This window comes from Sturnus vulgaris, chromosome 14 (genome assembly GCF_052056855.1).
Source record: "Sturnus vulgaris isolate bStuVul1 chromosome 14, bStuVul1.hap1, whole genome shotgun sequence".
In the NCBI taxonomy this organism is placed as follows: Eukaryota; Metazoa; Chordata; class Aves; order Passeriformes; family Sturnidae; genus Sturnus; species Sturnus vulgaris.
Genome location: NC_142256.1, coordinates 12738283 through 12757795, shown reverse-complemented (window position 1 = coordinate 12757795; position 19513 = coordinate 12738283). Strand labels below are relative to the sequence as shown.

Sequence of the window (19513 nt, the reverse complement as noted above, 5' to 3'; positions counted from 1 at the left end):
TTTACAGGTTTGCAGACAAGTGAAGCACAAAAAAAATTTTTAGCACAAAAAATTCAGCATTTCAGTTCAATACCTAAAAGTTCTAGTATGCAAGTGCTTTAAGCTAGTAGTGACTACTAAAGTGTTTACAGAGGATCTACACTGGCTTCCAGCATCAGGTATAGCCAGAAACCACAGCAAAATAAACTCCTCTGATAGGAAACTAAATCCTGCCAGCCTGTAATGCCTCATGCCATTGCAGCTGGAATGGCACAGCAGCATGCAGAGCCCAGCCTCTCCAGGACAAAGACCCCAAAAAGTTCAGTGCCACCACAGCCAGCAGCCTACAGCCATTTGCCAAAAGCACTCAGAGCTCCTCACACTTTCTGCAAGGCAGAGGTTTAAATATTTAACACTTTAACATGCAAGTTTTAAGCAGTTCTGCTTCGTAAAAGCCTGAGATGGAACACGACTGTGTCCCAGAGCTCTGAGGACACACCCTGGAACATTAAACCCCGGGTGATGCTCAGCCTGCCCTCGCTGCTGCTCTCGCACGCATCAGGTGCTCCGATAAACTCCAAACTCAGACATATCCAAACCTGAAATTCGCTCTGCCCTCGTGTGTTTTCCTCCATCTACTACAGCAGTAGGAATCACAAGACTTTTCGCAGAGAACAGCAAAGCAAAACAAGTTCTTTGCAGGACAGTCTGTGGCGCGGCCCGCAGCACTCCGAGCAGCCCGGCCCGGCCCGGCCCGGCCCCCCCTCACAGCTCAGCCGCCCTCACCTCCGCTCCTCTCTCCTCCCAGACAGGAATCGCTCCCTCGCCCGGCCCGAGCGCTGCAGCGTCTCCCACGCCCCCGGCCCGGAGCTGGGCACCAGCATTCCTCCCTTCCTGCCTCCCTCCCCGCCCACATGGGAGGTCGCTTCCCAGGGATGCGGTCATGCCGGCAGAGATGCGCGGCAGCCGCCCGAGCATCCCCGAGCACCGGGAGACCGGAGCGGATTGTCCCCAGGAACCACCCCTCGGTCTGCTATTGCTTGGCACTTGGGATCAGTAAGACACAGAGCTTTTAGGTAAGCAAACTCTTTTTTTTTTTTTTTAATTAATAAAAAACAAAACACAAACCCAAAACAAAACAAAAAACCCACAACCCTCTACTGCTCTTCACTCTTTAAAACAAATGCATTTTGATTTGCTAGTTCTCAGCGTGTCCAGTCAAACAGCAACGCAGAGCTTGTATTTGGCTTTATGTACTTATTTTATGGACGTCTCGGAAACAACCAGAAGCTCACAGAATACTAAGGATCCAGACCTATTTGGCCTTAGTCTCCACCCTGCTATTTGACCTGATAGCGTCTCAAAAATGAAAATTAAAAAAAAAATTTAAAAATGGTCTGAATAGATTAGATTAAATTAAATTTAGAGTTCAGAGCTGGCCCACACTCTAATATATTGCATTACCTCAGCAATTAATCCTTGTCTGCTCTAGATGAAACAAGGACAGACATCTGCTGCTAGCCAGGAAGACACAAGCAACAGAAACATCATGTACTGTGTGTTCCTGAGGCAATGCACAGGAGCAGAATCAATCACCAGGAAGGTTAAGTCAGCTTTCCAAACTATAATCATATATTTCAGAGATTTCTGTTCCTATTAAGTCCATAATGTTTGGGCATTTGGATAGGTAAAAGGAAAAGATGTCATTTACTAATTAGTACAATATTTGAATTAGTAAAAAATTTGAAGAACTCATGACTGTTCTAAAAGATATGGTCACTGGGTCGTTTTTTTATTGTTTCCCTTTAAAAATTACATCACCCAGGAAAGTGAGTCACTGCCTGGTACCATTTCTTGGGTATCACCTGAAAATTTAGCTTCCAGCTGTAAAGTTTCAAAAGAGGCATAAAACACACCCCAAAAAACAAAACAAAACAGAAAACCTAACCCCAAACCCACAGCCTGCCAGCTTCCTCAGGATGGTAAACATCATGGAAACCAAAATAGAGGGTTTTATGCCCAGAACTGCAGCTGCAACTTAAAAGGAAAGAAGTTGGATTGAAAAAACACTTCTGCAGTCCACGGAGACCAGGCTGAGTGCACAGCAGACAGGGTTTAGGGAAGAGTAACTTCAGCTCTGCTCTGACTTGCACCAGCAACCAGCTGCAGCATCACACCAGCCTCTGGGTGCAGGGAGCCCATCTGGCTGCTCTGACCAAAACCAGGGACTGCATCCAGCCTGTAAAGTCTAGGGAAAAACATGCAACAAAAATGAGGAAACTCATGTCATGAAGTTTAGTGTCTCCACTTTCCATCCTACATGTGAGTATATTGCACAGCATAAATTCATCCTGTAAGGGTTAGCGAGGCTTTGGGCCTTGAGGGTCCTGGGGAAAGCATGCCAGAGCCCAGCTCCCAAACTAGGTTGTGACTTTCTAGCAGTGGCAGAGCCATTGCACAAGCAATGTCTGCTTTTGGAGGGAAAAAGAAAAGCCTCCTCTCCTTGTCTCTGTCACCTGCGTTGCTGGAACAGCAAGGCAGCACCTGCAGGTGTGCAGGTGGCAGATGCCTAAAAGTCACCAGCCCATGGGTCTTCAGACCTCTGCTTACTCCTTTTCTTTATCAAATAAGTGTAAAGCATCCCATAGGCCTATCAGGTATAATCATTCCATCTGACTGAGAGGGAAAGGACATCCCTGCCCTGTCACCAGGTAGCACAGGCCCTCCCTCAGTGGCTCCACCACAAGGTCAATTCACACACAGTGCACGTGAAATACCCATCTTCTACATTTGCAAAAGATCAGAGATAGCCAGTTTTTCCAGAGCTTTAAGAGGACTCTGCTCTGTGAATACTCGAAATCCAGTCCTGGCGGTCCAACCTGCAATTACAGTCAAACCTAAAATAGCACCTCGGCAGTGCCAGCACCACTCATCTCCACGTCATGTCCCGAGACTGAGCACGCCAGGGTGTGGCCATGGCAGGCAGTGAATGCACAGTTCCCCGGGCACTCCCAGCACACTTCCTCAACACGCCTGGTCTCACACCACTCCCCACACTCTTCCAAAATAGGAATTTTTTTTGGTAGAGCCAGTATACCAGTGTATTTTCCTCTTCTTCACACTTTAAAAAAGCCTTTTAGGGAAGAAAAAAGTTCCTGAGGCGCTCAGGTGACACATCCACTCCCCTGCATGGAACATTGCGATGTAGGTTTGTGCACAAAGAGAACTTCCAGCACTGGCAGGATTCCTCCAGCACATCATTGCGCAAGGGGACACATTTCCTCCACAGCTCCAGCTGCCAAGTTTCACTGGGAGGCCACGAATGCATATTTGCCCTCCAGAAGGTACTCAACAATGGCTGTGGGAGCGGCAGTTGCTGCCTTCCAGGTGACAAGGGAGCTGAAAGGGTAAATTCGCGAGTCATCTTTCACCACAGACCCTCAAGAACAGACCCTTTGCTGAAGTTCTGGGGAAGGAACAGAGCTCATCCAGTGTCCTGGCCTTTGGCTCCAGTGGGCTGTGCAGCCTCACTGCTCTCCCCAGAGTCCAGAAGACGACAACCATCTGCTTCTGGACACCAAGTTCTCCTGCCCAGTCCAGAAGTGATGTTTTCCTCACCAATGCCAAGAGATACCATGCTAATGTTGGAAGTTGCTTGAGATAACTTATGAAATCCACAGTGATAAACAAGTTCCTCAGCATGCTACATCTGTCCCAGTGATTTCTGAGATGGGCTGGCACTTCTAGCTCCTGCCTAAAATATCCGTTTGCTGGGATACAGCCAGCTCCACGGGGGTATAGGACATGCTGATCCACTCCAGCATCCCCATGCTAGAGAAACCTCCATGGCCAGAGAGCCGGGCCACAGCAGCCTTGGGAGATCCCAGAGCCAAGAGAGCATCAGCAGACCTTGGCGAGCCTTCAGGAGCAGCAAAAGTGGCTCAGTCTCCTGCCCCTGCCTGCTCTGAAGCTGCAAATTTAGTGTTTTCAGGAACATTCCCCCTCCTTATAAAAAAAAAAAATTGAAAAAGGCGGGGAGAGAGTGAGAGAGAAGAGGGAGAAGTTCAAAAGAATACCTAACTGAAAGAGAACACCAGGTAACTTAAATAGTCTACTTCACCAGAGAAAAAACCACCATGCTCTGTGAGCCAGGGCTTTAGAGAGCAAAGCTGAGTGGCCAGCCACCACCCCGTTTTGGACTGACATCAGTGAGTATTTACCATGTGCAAGAAGATGTTCTCCTCATCCAGTTCTATCCACATTCTCTTTTAAATGTAAGGATTTTAATGAAATTATGAACAGATAGAAAGGCTCTCATCTGTGCTTTTTGATACAAATTGAGGGTTTATGCACTTTTTGCTTCCTCCCTCAGTGCCAACCAATGGCAGTGTATATCCCATCAATGTAAACAGCTATGGAAAGATGTGACAACTGAGGAGCAAGCATTTGACCTTAACTCCTCAGTTTATCAGTCTTTTCAAAGAAAAAACAGGTCCATCTTTGCTAGACTTCCCCCTTAAAAGCTTCCTGAGCTGCTCTGTCAGCGAGCCTGTCATCTGGAAGAAAGCAAGACATTAGTCAGGCTCATGCTTATTTAATAAAAACCTTGCATATATGCAGGAGGGACTGAAAGTTGGTCTTTATTTTAAAAACGCCTGCAAACTTGAGTATGATTCTGCAGTGCAAAACAGATCTGAGGTCTTGTTCGATTTACCCTGTGCTCCACCAGTGCTCAGCTTAGCAATTAACCAGCTAATTATTCACAGCTTAGATCAGGGAGCCAAGCAGTCACCAAAAAAGTCCACAAGTATGCCCAGATCACCACGCAGAGGATATTTAATGTCTTGCTATTTCATAAGGAAATTGGGAGACTTCAACTGATGTCAGCTCCAGGAAATGAGCCACAGGCAGATGATGCCGGAAGCAGGAGGCTTTATATTTAGTACTGAGTCACCCAGTTTATTAAATTCAAAAGACAAAAAAGGTGGGTGTGGAGAAGGGATAAGTGAAAAAAAAGTGAACAAGTTATTCTCTGGAGATCATGGGCCATGGGGAGTCTAGGGTTGGCTGGGGGATTTTTGTAAAGGGAGAAAGAAAGCAGGAGTTTACCTGGAAACCCTTTCTGCACATCCACTGGAAAAGCAGTTGCCAGATGAGCTGCACTTAGCAGGGCAGAAGGCAGCACTGAAAACACTGCAGGAGTCTGCAGTGCCTTTGAGATCTTTCCAGCCAGTCCTGCAGACCTGACCAGGGCATCACCAGTTCTGAGGCACTTTCCCCATCCTTTCTGCTAAATATTTGAGCCAAAGGAGAAGCCACTGGAAGGAACTTAGAGTAGACAGTATTTTTAAGCCATTTTTACAGCTCCACCTAACCAATCACAAAGTGCACCTTGCAAGAATCACACCCCAAAGAAAACACTTTGGGTGATTACAACAGCATCAGATGAAGCCTGATGGTTCTTACTGAAGCATGGGAGAGGAACTGCCCTGACACAGTAAAACTGCACCCAGGGAGGGCTGACATCATCCCAAGGCCATCCTGGCCCTTTCCTTCTCCTCAGCATTTCAGTCCTCCCGTCCTGGCTGCCTGAGGGGTCAAAAAGACATCAGCACAAGGAAGATGAGGCAGCGAGCAGAGAGCTCACTCTTAGCACAGCATCCCAGTTAGAACCAAGTCAGCCACCCCACACTGGAGAAAGAGTGGCACTGGGTCTGGTAGGAGGGTTTTGGAAACACAAACATACTTTTTCATCTTTCATCTCAGCTGCCAGCTCTGTCCATCACACAAATCTCCTTGACACGACTTAGGCAACCCTCTGCTCTCTTGGAGAACATGCTCTAGGTGGCTCTCCACCTTCAGTCACTACTCAAGGAAAGAGTATTTTACACTGGAACTGCACTATTGCAGAACACAAGTGACTGTTCACACAATATTTCTGAGCAGGGATACCATTCTGATCCATTTTTGGCAACACTCAGACACATCTACAATTGAGAAATATACAGCATTCATGTGGACTGCAACCTCATGGAATGTATTAATATGGAAAAACTGCCATTTAATAGGAATGTAGTTCTTTGAACTAAGGTCTTTTGACATACACTAAAGAAAGTTTTAAGAAGCACCAAAAAACCAACCGTAATGCAAACGGTTGCACAATGCAAATTACAGGAGTACAGATTTGTTTAGAAGAGGTTCAGATTTTCATACAAGTCTGTCACAAGCCTTTTAACTTTCTATCAGTGATAAATACTCTGCAGCCTGAGCAGCAGCAGCACTTTTGCAAAGTTTTCAGCTACTTGAGCAAGATTTCTCCCCTGAGAAGATTCACTTTCTAAATACTAAAACATAAATACTGTTACCAAAGCCAAGCACTGCACCCATTTCCACTTTAAAAAAGTCAACTGAAAACAAGAGCTCTCTCTAATGCCAAACACCACCAGGGACTTGCCTACAGGAGCACCCAATTAGATTACTAATAAATTAGGTGTAATCTTCAAAATAAAATTACAACAGTAAAAAAAAATGTGAAAAATTGTTGGACTGTAGCAAGACTGGCAATTATGCAGAACCAGAGGTCAGGAACTGCTTAATACGTTCCACCTATATGCAAGAAGAGATTAAACCTCTGTAGTCACAGCCTGCTCTGGCCACCAAATGGACATTTGGCTAACTGCTGACCACTGTGCAGACCAGTTTGCTGCACCCACTCCTGGCCAGTGGAGATGACCACTGGGTGGCTCCTCAGTCCCACACGATCCATCTGCATCTGCAGGTGAGCTCCCACTATCAGAACAGAAAGTCTCCTGTAGGATGGACCCACTGGACACTCCAGGGGCTCCCACAACTACTGCACTCTTTTCAAGTATGTGGGGTAGAGCTGGATTACCACTCACACTCCTGCCCTGACACTAAGTTGTCACCCATAGCCTTCAGGTCCCTAGAGCACAATCTGCACCACACAGCTCATTACACTGTTAATTAGTGAGCCATCTCGCATTTTCCAGACCATAAAAAACAGCTACTAGTAGCAGACTGATCTCTGTGCTGTGAAGCCAGTCTTTGCTTTGACAGCAGATTTTTTATATTCTCTAGTCTGCTGTTGCTGTTGAGTTTAATGCTTTAAGAATTAGTGTTAAAGAAACCCTCATCCTAGAAGTTAACAAAACCAAAAACCTAACATTCACAGATCCTACATAAAGCCAAGCAAGGCATGGTATTTGATAGAGAGCATGAAGCGACTTGGGAGCTCAGGCAGAAGAGGTAGATAGCTGGGGGAAATGACACCACAAGGTTCAACACATATTACACCAAAGAGGTCCAAATGCTGAGCAAGAATATCAGTCCTGAGTGTTACATGTGAAAGGGCAATGCACTAAAGAAAGTGCAAGGCCTTGCTATGTGCCAAGTTGATATCAAATCAATGCACAGAGCTTTAATTGCTGAAGTGAATTATTGATTGGTACTGGTTGTAAAGGCTCTTGCATAACAGCAACTTTCAAGGACTGCACAGGGCAGAATTTTACCCCATTTCATGATTTTCAAAACTCCTTTTATACAGACCTTCAGGACACAGGGAGCAAAGGGACCAACTAAAACAACCCTATATAACCCAGAAAAAGTGTATATACTACTTAGAGAAAGGGAAGGGGATGGAGGAATAAAAGTTGTTGCCATTAGTGATGGATCTAACTAATGTTATCATCTGTCAGCACAGCTACAGTAACTTCCAGGAGCTTCTTAGCTGGGCAGAAGCAATGTCAGTTTTTCAAGTTTTTAGCAAGAATCTATGCTGCCTTTGCTTGAGCATTTGGTTTATATAATACAGTGGCAAGAGCCCAGCTGGAAATCAGATCAACGAGAACATTACAAAGGGGTGGGCAGAAGAAGGGCAGGAGCAGGATTGCACAGGAACCTCCCATCCGTGTCCCCAAGGAAGGCTTAGTCCCAACCTCAGCCAAATCGTGCAGAAAGGAACAGGCTAAAGTTGAGGTCAGACATTAAGGCTGCTTATTCAAAATATTTTCAGTCTTCAGAAAGCCTAGTTTCCCCTCTCTCCTTATGGAAAGGTGAATTCTATCAGAGTGAGGATTCAGAAACTTGCTTATTAGTACCAGGAGCACTGAGAAACATGAATGCTTTTGTAAATATATTTTTCCATTTGTTCTCTACTGACCTTCAGAATGTCACTCTCTCAGAAACAGTTCTTAAAAGCAAGGGCAAACTTTCTCCCTGAATGCCTGCCCAATACCAATCAAAACAGGGTAACTTTACATACACCCACAACACCCTATGCATTCCCTAAAATAAAGCCCTCACAATCCATTCTTGGAGGCAAAACATTTTGTGCAAAATTCAGGAAAAAACAGCTTAATTGCAATATTGTTTTAGAACTCACTTCCTTTATTTCAGTGACCAGCTGGAGACAAGCACCTTGTTCTACGCTGGGTCAAGGAAATGTTTAGCTACAGGATTTATAGCAGAATATGCATGTGTATATATCACCACAGCACTGCAGCTGCTCAACAGTTATAGCAGAAGGCAAACACTGGTTTAGCCCAAGGAAAACAGGGATGGGCTGGAATATCAGCCTGCTCATTAATATCTTGCTGCAGAGGCTCCAAAGCAAGAGAGTATCCAAGCCAGTCCCTGGGACAAGACTCAGCATCCTGGAATCTCAAAACCACAGCCCTGTTCCAAACCCAAACAACACTCCACAAACCCTTCCTGGCTGATTAGCAGGAAGGAGCACAAGACTGCAATGGCAGCATAAACAAGGACCCAGAATTTATGATCTTTCAGATCAAGATTTCAGATCCAGTTGAAGCACTGCTTCACAAAATATGAATGCCAATTACAGGGATGGGTAGCTTGAATTCAAGTTTCCACTTGGTTAGTGCTGCACTAGACAGACTGAGAACTGTGGTGCTGGCCCAGCAGTTTCATCTGCCGAGAGGGGCTGCACCAAGATCTCCCATGAAAACAGGGACAGAGACTGTGAAAACCCCCAGGACCTCCTCCAGTTCCTGACCTTCCCAACAGGGCAGAGTCAAAGGCAACAAGTTCAGTCCTACTGTTTGTGAAAGTAGAGCAAGACACTCTTCTACCTTGTAGTAGATAAGAGAGAGTGGAAGAGGCAGATCAGCAGCCCCACTTCCCTGTTATTTTGAGCAGAATCCATAGATCAGAAGTCCTAGCACTTGGGCTTCTGATACCAGGGCTGGGACAGTACCACATGCACCAGCAACATCACTGAGGCAAAGATCAATACAAACATCAAAATACCCCAAATCTCATCAAAAAAGGTACTTTGAGGGAATGAGCACATAGAAAAAAAGGATTTCAGCTATAGTTTTCAGATAATACAACAGGCAAGGAAGAACACTGAAATGGCACACAGATGACTGTGAAAACTTGTTTCAGGAGCAACTCACTGCACATCACCTTCTATCTAATCCAGACAGGATACAAGCTTCTGTTATCCAAGGTCTTCAGTCTGAATTCCAGACATCTTGTGCATTCAGCTCTGGAGAGCCCCTAATTTAATCAATAATACATTGGCAAAAAATAAGCCATATAGATACAATGCAGAATCACATGCCTTCCTATTTACGTTCTAGTATAGAAATACTTTTCATATGTTGACCTTCAGAAAAAAAAAAAGTAAGAGAAAACAACGGGGATTTTTCTAAAGCTTCTTTTCCCACCACCTCAAAGAGACAAGAAGTTCAGTAGCAACCCAAGAGGATGTCCCCAGAACTCTGCAATCAATTTTTTCTATTTTCCCCCTAGCAAGACAGTCACCCCATCATTTGGCACAAGGCAGGAGAAGCAGTTCTAGCACTAGCTCTAAACTCCAGCAGAACCTACACTAACAGGCCATAGTCCAGGGGCAGGATTACCTACAGCCAAAGCTCCATTCTGCAGCTGGTGTGGGAAACACTCATACATCCTATCAGCATTTCTGATGTTACTCAACCTGTCTCATCTACCAGATTATCAGATCTTCTTCTTTATGCTTTTCCCCAAGTTGGTGTTTTGCAGATTTTTCCTTGTCTTGACCTGACCCTGCAGTGGGCAGCAACTCACTTTGTCTTGTGTAAGTTCCTGTATATATATATATATATAATTTTTTAAAACAGCCTGCCTAGTGTATTTTCAAGAAAAATTCAGTTTCCTCTAGCAAAAAAAAAAAAAAAAGTCTGTATTAAAGAGTGTAGACTCCTAAGTGTAGTAGTCAGTTTTTCCACTCTAAGAATTTGAGATATGAATAAATAGCCCCTTGACTCTCAAAGTAAAAATCTGAGTTAAACAAAGACTGAAAGCTCATCCCTAGGCTTTGGGAGAAATAAAATCCTTCTAGTGCCTTTCTACAGACAGTTTAATGACTGTTTACAAAGGTTTTATGAGACAATACTTCACATATGAAAAATATTTCACATTTTTAAGTTTTTTTACAGTCTACTCTAGAATAGAATTACCAGAAACAGAACAGACCAAGGCAGAATCTACAAAAACTGAAGAGAAGGCAGCATTTTCTCTGATTACAGAGAGACCTTTGATCACCAAGGTCACATAAACCAGGCACACAGAGCACGCCAGTCATTAACAGCCATGGGACGGGCACTGGGTTGTCTCCCTGCCCTCCTCCCATCACACTCCATTTGCTCATTTACCCCCAGCCCTGCCCTAAACAACCATAAAGGCCGTGGCTAAGCTGGAGGAATTGCCAGGCAGCACCGCCTGCTTCCAGATCCTGGCTCAGCTGCATCCTGCCTTTCCCCACGGAGCAGCCAGAGCCTGCCAGCAGCATTTCCTACCACCCTGTAAAAGGACTCCCTGCCCACCAAGCATGGCCAAGGACAGTGGAAAACAAATGGAACAACATAAGAGAAGTCAACATTTGAGGTTCATGAGGCAGAAAACAGATGCCCAGGGCAAGGAGACACTCAGATCTTCCCTCTGCTATGCCATGGCCTACCACTCAGACTTGCCTAAGAAGGTTGGATTTTCCAAGAGGCAGTGGGGGAATGAGATCACCACACCAGATACCAGTCAGCCTCTTGCCCTCAATGTTTCTTCTGCTTTATACAAGGAGGGGGAAGTGTGCAGCTCAGGTCTGGACAGACAGGACTGAGCTGGAGGCTATGGGGCAGTCTCCTGGCCACTGGACATCCCTGCAGCACCTGAGCTGAGACATTAATCTTACAGTGGCAGCCTAATGCATTGGCTGTGGACTGGAGTTTTCAACTGTTTCAGGTCCTTCACACTTAAACTTTGACCAACATCTATGATAATTACGTGGCTGGCAATCAGACATCTGGCTCTACAACCTTCCAACAGTGGTCACCTTAGCACTTTTGGATTAATTAGCAGCAAACAGATTTTTCGAGGCATTTTATAGCTGAAGGGCTTCCTGTGTCTGCCAATACCCCAGAAATCAAGACACAGATGTGTTGTGTACAGTTTTCAGACTGATGAAAAGAAGACTATTTTTAATCCAAGCCTACGTAGGGTGGAGCTCAGTCTCCAACCAGGCCAAAAAGCCACTATAATCCACAAGACCAATGCCTGGCAATCTTTGCTTGCAGGCTGATGTCTGTTCTATTTTGGGGATGGGAGGAATTTAGAATAAAAAGATATATAAATTAAAAACAAAGGAGGCTATGAAAAGTGAATAGAGGGAAGGGCCAGACTTATCCTGTGTATTTTGGTCTAAAGAACAGGGCTCTAAAAGAACACAAATCAGAATTACTCCATTTTCCATTTCCCACAGTAGCTTGTAATTTATAACATGGGCTGAGGAGAGTACAGCCCCAGTGTATTTTTTACAGGAGGAAAAGCCAATCCACGGCTCCTTGCACAGCAGAGAGACCCTTGGGAGGACGAGGCAGGAAAACAGTCACCAGCCACAGACATACCACAGGATCCCATACAAGACCAGTACAACAGCTGGTGGGACACTTCACTGTTTTGTGCAGTTGGGACTGCAAAAAAGGCAAAGCAGAGGATTGGAAAAGAAGGCCAGTTTTGCTTATTTAGGGCTTATGGCCAACAGGCAACCAACGTGCTAAAAGCAGAAATTTTTGCTGTACTCTCAGCACCTCAGTAAATCTAAGATCACAGGGACTTCAGACATAACATACCACTAGGTTTTATATTGTTACAAACTCTGTCTTAATTTGGCATTCAAGCCAATTCAACACATCCATTTACTTTGCCACATTAGCCCCACATTCCTTGCAATGCACAGGTTATTTGTCTAAAAGCAGATACAGATAGCCTCTCTCACTGTCTTCAGGTGCCCCTTTACCACCCATCCATAAACTGTGAAACACATGCATAGGCATCAGCATCTCTACAGCTCCTTCACCTGGCCAGGGCTGGATCATTAACCCAACTACAGAAGTCTAAAATGACTTCTCTTGGCAGAAAAGGGCAGGATGGTACACTGGGATAAGTGGAGGACCAACAATGATGAACCTCAAGCACTGCTATCACTTTGGTCACAGACTTATTTAGAAAAAAGCCAACATCTAAGCAACATCGTGAAGTTTAACCCAAACATTACAAGCATAGCATGAACACCTCCACACATGATCATCAACAACTTCACTTCATCCTTCCTTGCTCTGCATATAAGTGACCTCATCAACTACCTCCTCTCACATACATCACTAAGGGGAGTATGTGATGAGGAAACAGTGAATGAGACAGTTAAGTCCATTGTCAGGTTTAAAAAGAAAAAACAAAAAAGCTTACTTAAAACATCAGTAATTAGGCCTCCTGCAGAGACACTACATTTTATCTTCTCTTGAAGATCAGAGTAATAGTCTCTCTTCCCAGCTATTCAGTGGGGACTCCCAACAGCATCTGTGAGCTGTCACTCTTTTTACAGGAACAAAAAACCTACTGAAGCGGCAGGAAAAACAGCTGTAAGTATTTCAGAGAAGGAAATGAGACAAGGAGACTTGTTAGAAGCATATGGCCCATCCGGATTTACATGAGCAATCCGCAGCAGTCCTAACCAGAGCTTCCCATTTCAGACAGTGATCCTGCTCCCCACATCCTCAGACATGTCAAATCAATCATTATTTTATTTCTTCCATACTAGCTCTCAAATGTTTGCAGTGCACAGGCGACCACAGGCCATGAGGACAGCCCGGATGTTGCAGGAGGAGTCAATTTGCCCCCAGGAATGTGTGCATTGCGCAGCCAGCACAGAGGGACACAGGGAAGGGGACCTAAGGCAAGCAGCCCACCTGCCAGGGATGCTGCATTGCATGGGCAGAGTCACCCTCAGCTCAGCTGCTGAAAGGCAGAGACAAACTAACAGGAATCAGCTGGCAAAACAAACAAAAGGGAAAGAATAACTGTAGATAGCTCCATCTCTGCTGGCATGGAAGCCCCCTTTTCATCATCATGCCACCCACAAACCCAGTGCAAAACTAGCTTTAAGTAGCCCAGGCATGAACCCACAAACCCAGAGAGGAAACCTTAGCTGTTAGAGGAGTACACGTGATATAATTCTTCCAAGCAGGCCAGACAGGACTTGCTTATCATCTTTGGCATTTTAAATTTATTACCAAAAAAAGCCAACAGATTATAGATTCCCAGGAGACCAGCAGATGCCACAGTAACTGAGTGGACTGCCTGGCCACCACAGTCAGCACCCTGCCCAGGGAAGTCCACACCCCTGATGGGAACACAATTGCTGGGAGAAGGCAGAGCAGCCAAGCAAACAGTCCTGATGCCAGGGCAGCTGCTGGCCAGCACTGATGTCAATCGTGGTCAGCACTGATGTCACATATGCCCACCACGGGGGAGAGCTCTGTCACCTCCAATGCCACCATCTCCAGATCAAACAGCATGGCACTAACAGAGTACAGATGTGCATGTTTTCTCCTCCCAGTCCACTCTCCAGCCCTATTAGGTGGGGACTTCTGTCTTCAGCTCCATCAAATAACCACATTTTCTTGTTCAGCTGGTACAGACTGCTCTTTACATGGCTGGCAAGATCACACAGGAACACACCAAACACCTGAAATCTCAAACACAGCACCTGCTGCGCCATTTGGGCTCTGCAGCCACAAACACATAACTCCCATTTTTTGGCTATAATCAAATCATCGCCTCAATCCACAGTTAAAAGAGTGGGTTTCCATCACCCTCCCCAGGCAGCATGTCCCCAGTGTCACAGCACACCCACCCCAGGTGTGCCTGTGCCATTTGCCAGTGAAGATGGGGTGGACTAGGGGCTGCAGCACAGCGAGATGAGGAAGGAGGATTTCTGACAGCCAGGATCCCCTGTCCCCACGCTGATGGCACAGCGTGGCAATGCCACCCAGTTAAAGCAGAGGAAATCTACACCTTCATCCTTTCACTTGGGAAGTATCTGCACAAACCAGAAGACTTCAGAGACTGTTCTGCAGTGCTCCAAGTGGATCTCACAACACATGGAAAGGTGCTATCCAAGATTCCGCTTCAGAGAAACTTGACCTAGAAGCAGGAAGGATATCCAGGGCAGGAAACACTAGCAAGGACAGGACAGGCTTGACCCATCACCTACAACTTCAGCATTGAAGAGCACAAAGTAGGCAGCTGCTAAGACTGAAGCTGAATTAATGCTGCTGTGTCTAAACACTACCGACCTCATACTTACTCCCTGCACAGACCACACTGGAGATACCTATTTTTAATTCAATAAATCCAAAAGAGACAGTACGCCCACAGGCACACCCAAAGCCCTGTGTACAGAGCAGGGGACACAACAGTAGTTCATTCACGACCAGCAGTCACACGGCTGAAAGTGATTACAGCAGCCCAGTCACTGTCAGCAGAGCTGCTGCTGCTCAGAGGATCTCCAGGATGTCCCCTGAACATCCCTTCCCCCAGCCACAGCACCTAGGGCCCAGATACTGGACCATCACCCAACTGCCTGCAGCTTTCACACTTCCCACCTACTTACCCACCAGCGGCAAGAGCAGCAGGGTTAGAAAAGAGCTTGAATGGTGCAAGCAGGGACAGCTGATTCTGCGTAAGAGTCTGAGCAATTCTCTGGGAGGGTCACAGGGGAAACAGCCCTTTCATGCCCTCCCCTACCAGCAGTGCTGCAGGCAGAGCTCTGCCAAGACACTACCCACCACAAACACAACCACTGCTGCTTGTGCAATTATCCAATTCCCAAAGTGCCAATAGGAATGTATGTGCAAAGATGTCAACAGATGCCTATCAGGAGGCTTGGGGGCTACGGATAGGTGATGTTGTGACATTTGTTATAGTAACCCAACAGATACTGGTTTAATTCAAACTTGCATCACCCTCATTACAAGAGCTGATCTCGGTTTTGCAACATGCTTGAAAAGAAAAGATATTCAGGAATGTTTTGCCTTGTGTATGCATTAAGGCTATTTGAGAAACTTTTTCAATTCAGTACCCACCTTTCACACATCTGCTGGTAGGGGTTTCTGAATTCATGTTTGGCTTTTTTGATGTAATCAGCAACTCTAATTACTTCATGAGCTCAATGTCCAAAAAGATACACAGATTACTAAATGCACACTAGTATTTAGTCCAAAAAGTGCTGAGCACGCAAAGACCAGCAATTGGTTGATAAATATTAACATATCATGTTGCAGCTATTCCAAATTTGACAAGAAACTTAAAAGAAAGTTAAAAATTAATACCTGTTATTGCACCAGGCAGGTTGATAGCTTGTCAGTCACATGCTTAAACAGCTGGCCTGGAGACATGAGAATCTGCTTTTTTTATGCTGAATTACTGCTCTAATATATGTGGAGGCAAAGTAATATTCAAAGCCTGAACAAAACATCAACTTAAACCATGTTTCTTTTGCTGCTTAGTGCTACTTGGTGGTACACAGATAAAAACCTACTAGCAGCCACATAAATTTCATCTGTCCAACCCTCTGCAAACTGTATAGCAACACTGTAGCAGCTGGCATCTCCCTCCTTGCTTTCCACTGTCTTTGCGGTCAGAAGCAGCAGCATATCCCTGCACAGGGTTAAACTGCCTCCCAGTGTGGCAGGTCAAGAGCTGCCCTCGTGAACACCATTAGAGAGCCAGGACTGTGCTTTGCAGGGCGCTGATGGATCTGTACAAAACCTGTGCTGGAATAATACAAGCAGGCTTGATGCTGCTCTTCCATCACCTCCTCTGCCACAGGCAATTCACATGCAAGAAAATCAAGCTAACAGACCTGTATCTAAAGAGGGACAAATGTCCCCAGAGAATTCCAATCCACATCTCTCATCTCTCAGTTCTATGAAGCAAAGAGATGCAAAACATGGTGACTTAAAAAACCAAACAAATCCCAACCACAAAAAAGAAATACCTCATATTGATATAAAGCAGAACTTACTTGGTTTTTGTCTCTGTTGAAAACACTGCCCCTTTCTGTTTCACCACCTCTTATTTAATGCTGTGGAAAATAGATTACCAAGAACATTATCTGTGTGTTGGGACACGTCACCAAATAAATTACCACTACTTAAAATATCACTACCAAGACAACCTCAGGTGTGAAATGACCTACTGATCACATCATCCACTTAGATAAGGAAGTGCATTACAGCATCTATGATAGGCACACCCTCCCTAAACTCATTGCCAATCATGTAAAAGAAAAATATTTATCTTCTCCCAATGCACTATGTTATACATTGTCAAAAATGCAACCACCAGTCTGAAGCTCCTAGTGGAGCACTTGCAGTTTTACTACACAAAAAGTGCAGATAAAGTGGTTCACAAGGCACACAGATCACTTGGATCCCCAGCAGCTGCTAAAGCACAACTACTGAATTAACTGTCCCTAACGTCCCTTCCAATCAATCACTGAGCAGCACTCTCCTCTGCTTCCCCAAAGTCAGAACGGTTGTATTTCCGCTTCTCCAAAGCCATTTCAGTCATTGCACTAGAAAGCCAAGTAAACACAGGAAAGAGTTATTAGAAGATCCCGCATGAGTGGATTCTGCACAAACTCATTTAACAAGGCTGCAATTCCTTCACTCACCATCTTAATCTCACAACAATTGAAACCCCGAGCAGACAAGTCAGTAAGGGAGCCCCAGGGGAAGGGCTTCCTCTGCATTTATCCAAATACCTAATGAAGTCATCAGTTCCAGGAGCCCCTTCCACCGTAGGGCTCATTTAGCCAAAACTGGTAAATAGATTTCTGAAGTTTGGGGCATTCTTAATCTGGGGAGATGTTTGCGTATTTTACAGGAGGGGAAACTTCATCAGATTAACATTGATAAAGAGAACAAAGACCCTGATTAAACACAATTCTTTATATCTAGCACTGAATAACTGAGTTTAATAATCACATTATGATCTCTTAACTCAGACAAAGAATGAGTAATTCACCTTTCACAAGCAAAAAATTCCTTCAAAGGAGCTTGGTTACAACCAAGCAACATCCTCAAATTGTTAAACCGTTGGCAAGATTAACAGGCTATGATAACAACAGCACTTGGAAAAGGTTTCATTTAACAAATTCTTTTATTACTTTTTTTTCAACATTTATTTAGATGCAAACAAACAGATCTGGAATTTTAAGTCTCAGTGTGTGCACACACCCCAAATAAGGCCATCAAACACCCCCAGGGCAGAATCAGCTGCAGAATATTGCACCCAGGGGACTTGCCTTGTGTCCACTAATCCCCCTGAATCACTGCTTTCCACTCACAAACTACCAGCAGCTCCTCTTTGCACAAGATTTCTTTTCAAAACAGATTGAATTTCTATACATCATTATGCACAGCACCAGCACATGCTGATCCCGGTAACTATTCCCTCTTTATATTCCAGGTTCCAGCTGTTGTCTTTAAAGTTACTCTGAACAAGTCTCCCAGCATCAAGGAGTTTTGCTTCTCAGGTTACCAGGCTCACTAGAGAAGTCACAAGTGTTACTGGCTGAACAATGGCTCCAAGTTGTCATGCAAAAGCAATTTACTTGAGATATCTATTATCTTTTATAGTTGCTTCTACAGATTGACCAAAAACAGGAAGCCCAGCTCTCACATTCCACTGGAATTGTGTAACAGCAATAACAACCTCAAAGGCTGATTCAATGGCATTTGCTCAGATCTATACCAGCAGCTCTCCTGAAAAGAAATCAGTGAGTCCAAGTGATGCCCTGCTCGTAGGTACAGATGCTCTTACAGAGCAAGCACATGCAGCCTGTCCCAAGGAAACACTCACTGGAGGTCGGTTCCCAGCCACATGTTTCACCACTATTTCTACTAAGAAAAACTCACAGCTGGAGCACACTCATGCCTGCAGAGCTGTTACCTCTGAGAGCACTGGGACTTGATGTTATCCATTACAATACTTCCAGCCAGCATTAGGGTGCCCCAGCAAAGAAAGTTTGAAGCTTTAAGTCTTGAAAAATTCCCTGCTCTACTCTTTCCCTTCCCAGGCTCCCAACAAGAAGCCATTGTTAGGGGGAGTAGGGTGACACTTCCTCTCCCAGTCCAAATTAGAGATGTATAAAAATAAACCCACACAGCTGTCCCACGACTTCACTTTATTTCACCCCGCTTCAATTAGATGAGAAGTCGTTCCCATTTCCTCACACTCCCTGGTTTGGGAACACCACCCTGCACAAAAGATAAAAGCGAAATACAAACCGAACCCCTTTTCAGCGCCGCTCTGCGGGAACCCACAGCGGGAAGCGGCACCTCCCCGCCCCTCGCCCGGGTTCTGCTCCTACCAACTCGCACAAAGCCCCAAGCCCGCCGCAGCCCGGGCTCCATCCCGGCGCCGAGCCGCGGCCGCGGGCAGCGCATCCCCCGGGCCGGGCCCGCCCGGCTCAGCCCGGGGCTGAAGTTTTCCAGGGGATGAATCAGACAAGTGCCTTTTCATCGCCGCGGGGAGCCGGCAGCGGCGGCAGGAGCGCGCCCGGCGGACACGTCCCCGCGTGCTTCCCGCACCGACCGCGCCGGGCTCCGCGCCCGCCCCGCTGCCCCGGGACCCCCCGGGGGACACGCCTGGTCGGCAGCGGAGCCGGGCGGCAGCGAGGGCCGGGCCGGGCCCGCCGGAGCCACCGGGGCCGCTCGGCGCCCCGCCGCTGCCAGCACCGCCGGGATGCTCCGTGCGAGCCGGCGCACGACCAGCGGCGGGGCGAGCGCCCGCAACTTTCCCCGAGTTGTATCGGCGCTGGAGAAGCCCCGGGAGCACTCACCCTCCGTGCCGCTCCGAGCCGTCCCGCCGCGCCAGCCCCGCCCGCTGCCCGCGCTCGGCGCGCCCCGGCCCCGCCGCCCCGGCCCCATTGGGCCGCCCGCCCGCACATCACGGTGCCCCGCGCTGCGAGTGGGCGGACAACGAGTCACTCAGGGCAGGGCAGAGCTCAGCCTACAGCCAGGGCACGCCCCGTCCTCTGCCGCCGTCGGGCTGCTCCGCCGTGCCTTCCCCCGCTGTGCTCCCTGCCTTCGTCGCTCTTGTCCTGCTTGTATTCGTCCTCATGCTCTGCCTGTATCCCCAGTCCCGCGCATGCCTCACTCCTGCCCGG

General features: G+C 46.4%; 1 protein-coding gene across 5 annotated transcripts in view; it reads right to left on the bottom strand.

Moving 5' to 3' along the window:
* The window catches only part of PLS3 (plastin 3), a 49941-nt gene extending 30715 nt beyond the window's left edge, over window positions 1–19226 (bottom strand). Inside the window, exon 1 of one of the 5 annotated variants that reach the window (XM_088173165.1) lies at window positions 19187–19226. The gene's annotated coding sequence lies outside the window, so the exon portion shown is untranslated. Of the gene's footprint in view, window positions 1–578; window positions 881–14950; window positions 14984–16363; window positions 16421–19186 lie in introns of those variants that run through there. The other 4 variants (XM_088173167.1, XM_014887253.2, XM_088173164.1 and 1 more) reach the window with 4 other exon arrangements.
* Between the last annotated feature and the right edge of the window lie 287 nt (window positions 19227–19513).